The sequence below is a fragment of the Solanum pennellii genome, chromosome 9, assembly GCF_001406875.1.
Source record: "Solanum pennellii chromosome 9, SPENNV200".
In the NCBI taxonomy this organism is placed as follows: Eukaryota; Viridiplantae; Streptophyta; class Magnoliopsida; order Solanales; family Solanaceae; genus Solanum; species Solanum pennellii.
In genome coordinates this window covers 55156521-55164638 of record NC_028645.1, presented here as the reverse complement: position 1 = coordinate 55164638, position 8118 = coordinate 55156521, and the positions used below count along the sequence as shown (strand labels likewise).

The window sequence follows — 8118 nt, the reverse complement described above, 5'->3', positions numbered from 1 at the left end:
TCTGTTAAATCTTTGTCATGGGACAATCTTTCACCATGTGTCCACTCTTTTGACAAACCAAAGCAAATATCCTTTCCAACTATGAACTTGATCACATGCCTCTTGCCACACTAGGCACAATTTGATTTATCAGCTTGAGAACCACGACTTTTTCCTCCCTGTGGCTTTGGGTTTGAGTACCCTATGTTTTTTGGTCCTTGCAACATTGGAAGGAACTTGGTTGGAAAACCTCTTCTTAAATGTTATCTTATCTTGTATCTCAAGCTTACCGTGGGAAGCCACCCCGTCATAATGTCTTGCCTTCTTAGCATCCCTATTCCTCTTCTTATCCCCTTTTTTGCTCCCTCTATTGATAGAAAAAGGGCACTCCTGCCTTCTTTTAATTTATTCATAGGGCTTCCCTTAGCACAGTCTTTCTTGTTCTTGAGAATGGTCGCCACTTCTACTAGGACCGGAATGATTATCTTTGCCCGATGTGTCAAATCCATCCCTGAATGTCATCGGGGACTGTTAACTTCCCCGCCATTCTTGTAATTGTCACCTGTAATCTGCGCAGGGGTGTCCGCACCCCCCTGAGTGGACGACAAATAAAGGATTTCTCGGAGCGACCCCCCAGGTTCAAGACCCAAAAGTCAACTTTCCCATATGAGCATTCGGTACATGTATCAGCCCGTGGAAGAGTGAAAGGGTCACCACTACTGAGGATCCCCCCCTAATCTTAGATAGGTCGTCTGAGGGTTCGCCGTGGTTCATTGTTGTGCTTACACACAAGGCTACCCTTTTCCTAAAGATCCGCAGGACAACCTACCACTAGTCTTCGGCCGAGGGGTTTATTGCACAAAAAGGTCGGGGCGCAGGCTCCCGAAGAGAGAAGCCTAACGAATGTCAGATGCAAAGCCCCGAACCTCATTAAGATCATATTGGCATACTATCCCAAGAAATAAAGCGCAGACCCCATTGAAGACAAGAGTGAGGTACAACAAGGCCATTTCTGTCCACCGCCCTTCTCACGGAGCCGTACGTGGACTTTACCGCTCATACAGCTCCCAGCCAGCAAGCAGTTAGCCTTCCTCTAGAAGGAATGGAAGTGTGGATGAATCGACATCAAATATAGGATTTTTGTTGTACACGATCTCCATTATAGTTGTCCTAGGTATCCAATCCACTATGTGGTAGGGTGTTCATCCCAACCCCTTCGCAGGGGTACCTTCCCTTTTAATTGATAGAAGGACCCAGAATTGACTCCCCTCGATTCGAGATCCAAAAGAATGGTATGGAGTTTATCCAAGGAATGCTCTCCCATGGCGGTATGCGGATTCTCAAGCGCTCGAACTCCCCGTCCCAGCCAATCCCCCATTGGATCAAGGACCGTCATGATCCTTAGAATCTCGACCTTGACCTGGAATAGGTCTTTTGCCTTTATTTTGGACAGGTACATGATCCCGATAGGGGAAGTATTGGAGTATTTGGCTAGGAGCCTCTGCTGGATAGACTGAACGGGATCCCCCCTATCAGTTCATCCACTTGATAGGGACAGGGGACCACTCGTGGGGGCTGATTCGACGGACCAGCTTCGTTCCCCCGGGGAGCTACTTGAATAGCAGGAGGCACATGTCCTAGTTCTGGTTCAGGCTGATCCACCGACGTGCCTGTTTCCGTAGATTTTTCCCATGATTCCAAGAGGATATCAATTCCAAAATGATCCTCTTCAAACTCAGCCCCGCTTGCTTGCCCGGAAGGGGCCAGAGAGAAGTTGAGAACGCAAAATCCCTAAATGATATAGCAAATAGTTCCTTAGAAAAAATATAAATAAAGATATACTAAATAAAATAAGAATAAAAATAAATAGATTAATAAACCGGTATTTTATTTTTGAACAAAAACCAAAAAATCTTAAAATAAGGATCAACCCCATAATCACTAAAAGGAACAGCACGAGACACTTACCAGTTATTCGAATTGTCATTACTCTAACAGCGAAATGCCCCAAAAAGGTTGCAATAAGTCAGAGAACGCCTCTAAAGAAAAAAGGTCACATAATAGGTCAGAATTTGTTCTCTCGCTCCTTGCTGGAGGAGCGGCATACTAGAAAAAAACGCCCTTCCTCGGATTCAAACCGATCACTTTCTTAGCCCATTTCTAAAGGGTGAACTGATCAACTTGCATGTGTTAAGTATACGACTAAAGTAGCATGATTAGACCTTCTTATAACTTTTTTGGCTAGCTATAAACTTCAACCCCCCTTCTCTTACTTAGATGGAGAAATAAGTAAACAACACATTCTACCCTGCCTTCCTTTTCTTAAAAAATAGTGAATTACACCGAATTTTGCCTTCTCCCAAGACTTTCTGTTCTGAAATCGAGAAAGATCACTCTGAAAAGTAAGCCCTTTCTTATTATATGATATCTTCGCCATGGATGATAGAATTCCTCCTGGAAGCGAAGGCAGGAGAAAAGCCTATTGATTCACAAGTTTGCTAACTTACTTGTCGTCTACCCCACTCTGTAACCAGAATAGGCCTCTGGACATAAAACCACCCGCTTTTAGAAGTCTGGAAGGCGGCGCCTAAACTAGTCGGACATGCTTGAATTGATAGGCTTACCGGGCTTCTCTGTCAATTAAATTGATTTTGTTGCAGACTCTTCCCCACGCCTATTTCTTCCCCCGGCCCTGTAGTGCAGCTTGCCCCCTGCCCTAGTCCTATTGAGCTCTTTCCGTGTGCGGATAAATTTAGGCTCAGGAGGGGAATACCCGGTTCATCGGAACTTCAACCAGAAGAGGTAGGCTCGTGTTCCTGGTATAGGTATGAGAAATCCAGTAGAGCTAAATAGATGTAGACTGTAATTCTATGCGTACTGAGTTAAGGTCCTCCCCGCAGGGATGCACTATCTTTGCCATACTTCCTTGATAGGTGAGACTTCCACGAATGAAAGAAAGGATAAGAATAATCTTAGTATGCAAGGACTGAGGAGCGGAAAGCCACTTGACTGTAAGGAAAAGGGTTTAGCAAGAAAATTAGCTCACACCTATCTTTGATGAAAAAAGCCGCAAGTTTCGTGTAGAAAGAACAGCCAGTGTCAGAGAGATGACTTCTCTTAAACTCTTCCTTTACGTGAAGGGATTGAATGCCTTAATGGAATGGAATCCGGGATCCATGTATATTAGGTTAAGGCAAGTATGAGTTCAACCCCTTTCGCATCGGGCCAGGATCGATAGGCGTTCGACTTGAGGAAAGTGCGGTGAGATTAAGAATCCCCAAGATCTTGGTATTTACCTTCGCTTCGAGGGACAAGCAACGCATCAAGGTACGCGGCATCTAATTGAATTGATTCACCGGATCTTCCATCTACGAAAATGGAAGAGATGTCTATTAAGGTCGGTTTCATGAAAGCAAGAAAGAAAGCAAGTATAGCGAACATAGAGATGGAAAGAGATGGATTTTTCCCAGCTGTTGTCAGATCAATTCCCATTCATTCTTTAATGGAATAGGGAACGGGCAGAGCTGCGGCTATCAGGAATGGGAGATAGCCTATGACTAAAAGCGCCGACTATCTTTGAATGACCAGGATCGAATGCCAATCGACGAGATGAGCCTACGAAAGATTTCAAGTTCAAACTATGATGACAAGCATCCTCACTTACGCAACGAAATTGAGTTGATGGAGTAGCAAGTGCCCTTGAGTTATTCTCTTCGGTATCGCCTTCTCTCATCGTTAAAGGCGTCGCAAGGCACTCGACTAGAAGGAGTGGATGTTAGGCACGCAGGGAAGACTCTGACTATGCGCTTGCACTAGCCCTGGGCATGGATTCTTCTTTGATTGAAGAAATGGGACAGAAGAGAACCAGAACCATATCCTTCACACATTCAGTCTGATCTTATCTGCGCTATTGCCCGATCATTTTTGTACTATATTAGATAAGTTATCCGTCTCCCCTGCCCTGTTATAACAGCCTGGTCTATAACAACACAACCTGAAGGGAGCCATTCCTAATAGGAAGTTTCCCTGGCTTGAAATTCACTTGGTTATACGGAATGAGCTACTGAGTTTGAGTACACGAAAGAAGCAGCACTTTTTTATTGTCTTGAAACTCCGCTTTGAACCCGAATAGTAGAACTCGGACATGATAGTTTCTCATCTCAGGTTAATCAATTCAATGATCGACTTCTTTCGTTTTCTCAATATGATTCTTCAAAGATGCTAAAATTGACTATCTCAAGGAAGGGAGTGGGATGTGAGAGAAAGTCTTACGATCCAACTATCTCTTGTACCCCCTAATTGGCACTGAGGAGTCTTCATCTTGGCATCCATCGCCACTCCCCATGCTGGTAAGAAAGGGGTTAACCCGGTGGCGCATCGACGTCTTGAGCGAGTGAGAGCCTTGATCCAAGGCGGGGTGCTGTCGCAATCCGCAGAAGTAGCTTCAATCGAAGGTTGCGCCACTGCTAATAAAGACATTGCTCTGCGAATCCTTAGAGGTTGGGAAGTGGAAGAAGATTCATCATCGGGCTGGACTTTAAGACCTTAGTTGAAAATACCTTTCCTCATTTATGGGGATATAATACATTATGGTCTAGGGGCCTAAGAGAAGGAATATAGATCACCAATTTATTTTTAACCACGACTTAAAGGAAGGTAGCCCGATTGGAATCTTGTACACTTTCCTTATCTTTCTTTTATTGATCCAGCCTCTACCTCATAGAAAATCCTTGTTAGGAAGCTAGCGCCCGCTCTCTCCCCAATATACGTGTAGGGGGATGCACAAATGAAAGTGAACCTTTATTGTTTCGTTTGCTTTTCTCTTCGAACCGACTAGAAGGAAGGCAGTAGCTCCTCCTACATACGAGTAGAGAGATCCTGAACTAATGTATGATTCCATTTTCCTTTTACGACAAAGAAAGTTATAGTAGCTTATTCCATTTGGAAGGTTTTTTGTTTAAGACAGCTTTTCGTGCCCTTACTTTTGAGTCTATCAGCTGCAACAAGGACTGCGGGAACGAGTGCATAATGCGTGAGAATGCCGAACAGTTCGGGCTAAATCCTGAAGTAAGCTAAAAAGCACTGTTTGATGAGCCTGCGTAGTATTAGGTAGTTGGTCAGGTAATGTCTGACCAAGCCAATGATGCTTAGCTGGTTTTTTCGGATGATCAGCCACACTGGGACTGAGTTACGGCCCGGAGTCCCACGGGGGGCAATAGTGGGGAATCTTGAACAATGGGCGAAAGCCCGATCCAGCAATATCGCGTGAGTGAAGAAGGGCAATGCCGCTTGTAAAGCTCTTTCGTCGAGTGCGCGATCATGAAAGGAGTCGAGGAAGAAGCCCCGACTAACTCCGTGCCAGTAGCCGCGGTAAGACGGGGGAGCAAGTGTTCTTCGGAATGACAGGGCGTAAAGGGCACGTAGGCGGTGAATCGGTGTTGCATGGCTATCGTCAGCTCGTGTCCTGAGATGTTTGTTCAAGTCCTATAACGAGTGAAACCCTCGTTTTGTGTTACTGAGACATGCGCCTAAGGAGAAAGTCTTTGCAACCGAAGTGAGCCGAGGATCCGAGTGACGTGTCAGCGCTACTAATTGAGTGCCAGCATCTAGCTGTGCTGTCAGTATGAAGGTAGCCGGCGCCTTTCGAAGCACTTTCTATTTTTAGTTAGCATTGTTTTATTATTGCAGCTAGCGCGCTTGACTAATAAGATAGAAAGGGCCTTTCTCGCTTGTTTTGTAAAGTCAAGTTTTTGGCCTTATCTTGCAGGTGACGACGATGTCGAGTTGACGGCAGAGAAAGACTCGGCATCCAGGCGAGCCACCCGGTGGTGTGGTACATAGTGGGTTTAGTACGCCCCTCCAAAACAAACGGCTTCGAAACAAACAAAAAGGTGTGTGCCGCACTCACGAAGGACTGCCAGTGATATACTGGAGGAAGGTGGGGATGACGTCAAGTCCTCGTGGCCCTTATGGGTTGGGCCACACATGTGCTACATTGGCAATTACAATGGGAAGAAAGTCTGTAAGGCGGACGTATCTGGAAAGATTGCCTCAGTTTGGATTGTTCTCTGCAACTCGGGAACATAAAGTTTGAATCGCTAGTTATTTCGGATCAGCATGCCGCAGTAAATATGTGCCCGGGCCTGGTACAAAGCCCGTCACACCCTGGGAATTGGTTTCCCCCGAAGCATCGGACCAATCATCACCCATGACTTCTGTGGAATACTAGTGCCAAAAAGCCCTTTGGTGGTATTATTGGCGCATACCACGGTGGGATCTTCGACTGGGGTGAAGTCGTAACAAGGTAGCCGTAGGGGAACCTGTGGCTGGATTGAGTCGTTCGCGATGGAAATTCACTCTTCCCCCAACTTTCCAACATAGGGGGCTAGCTTGCTTCCACTGGTGGCGGTCGCGCGAAGGGTCCAAAGGACACGTAGCCGGGGCAGAGTCCAAAATCCAATTGTTCCATTTTCCTTCTTGTTCATTAATCGGAAATCAAGACAAACCGGGCACTACAGTAAGACGTGAAAACACCCGATCCCATTCCGACCTCGATATGTGGAATCATCTTGCGCCATATGTACTGAGATTGTTCGGGAGACATGGTCCAAGCCCGGTGAAAAAATAAAATACAAAAAGATTATGATGTCAAAATCTTGCGCCCTTGTTTTTCAAATTTCCCAGCTAATGCGTGTTGATTATACTTATTTAAGTACGACGTATTTGTATATTCTATTTTTTTCTTTTTTATGGCATCATCCAGGTTTTCAAGACCCGGTCAAGGAATTGGAACATTCCTTGAATGGATTTCTCTGAGCATAAAATAGAGTGTTTAGTTGAATATTCGTTGGTGTCGAAATGGAGCACCAAGAGTGGTTGGACATCTATGGTAATTAATGGTAATTTTTATTATCATAGACGGTTGATATGCTTTTGTAATCTCCGATCATCAACCAAATCCATACCATTATTGTAGAAAGACAATAATGGTTGTGGATTAAAGTTTATTGATTCCTAAGTTGGAACCTTAGCCCCCCCCCCCCCCGAATCCGATTTATTTGGATCAATAGGGAGAGTAGATTATGATGGTGTTTTACGATGTTAGAATTAAATAAAATTACAACACTATTATAAAAACAATAATGCATTTTTTTAGTGCGGTCGAATAAACACAAAAATTCTCTTGGCGGGATCTGTTTGAACAGACCCGGCAACTAAAGGGACTTCTTTTTCCGGATCCTTTAGTTGTCTCTATGTCCATGCATAAGGAGGTCGCCCTAGTGGGCTGCGATTTCATAAAAACAGTTGTGAAACTTAAAGGATGTTCAGGTTTTCTGTATACTGCTTTGTATTTAAAATGGTGTACAGTTTCCCTTCAGCGTTATTATTCTAGGTGTTATTCTAAGAATGACACCATGTTTGTTCCAGTTTCATTGACCCGATGTGGAATTCCCAAGATCATACCTGGGGTATTACGAAAACATGTATGGGCAGAGCCTAATCATGGTGATTATTTGGTAAGGATATATCTATCTTGGTTTGGATTATCAAAATAGATTGCGGTGGCTCCTAAATTACGACTCCTCACTCAGATATTGATAGTGTCCGTGAAGTTCTTGGAGAAATGAAAACTTCTTGAAAGAAGCTTTTACCAATGTATCTTCCACATCTCCAATCCATACGTCTTGAAAAGGGTATGAATTGGAAACCTACATTGAAAAGTACTCCATTACACGACAACTTTGTCCGCCGATTTCAATATTTTGTGTATGATGTTGTTGACGGAGCAGCGGCTAAATATGTTAAAGAACACAATATCTTTGTGAACTTAAAGCATGAGATAGCAGCGTTCAACATTAATGTGAATAAAATTCATTCCATTCAGGATGGGTTCTTTTCCCCTGGTATTCTTTGGTCTCAAAGGGTTTTATACCCATTTGATTCTAATAATACCTGGTTTGATTATGAATCCCTTGATTTATTTGAAAAACAAGTAGGACCCCCTTTCTCTAGCTTATTAGGAGCTTACCAGGGAGTTCCATTATTTACTGGTACAATTGCTCAGGCCATTGAAGGTGGTGGGAAGCGGATGATCTTTTCTATATGTAATTATATAAAATAAAGACTTCTGCATCCCGT

At 44.0% G+C, this 8118-nt stretch overlaps 1 pseudogene; it reads left to right on the top strand.

Moving 5' to 3' along the window:
- The first annotated feature begins 494 nt into the window (after window positions 1-494).
- On the top strand, window positions 495-1114 carry LOC114074044 (annotated as a pseudogene).
- The last annotated feature ends 7004 nt before the right edge of the window (window positions 1115-8118 follow it).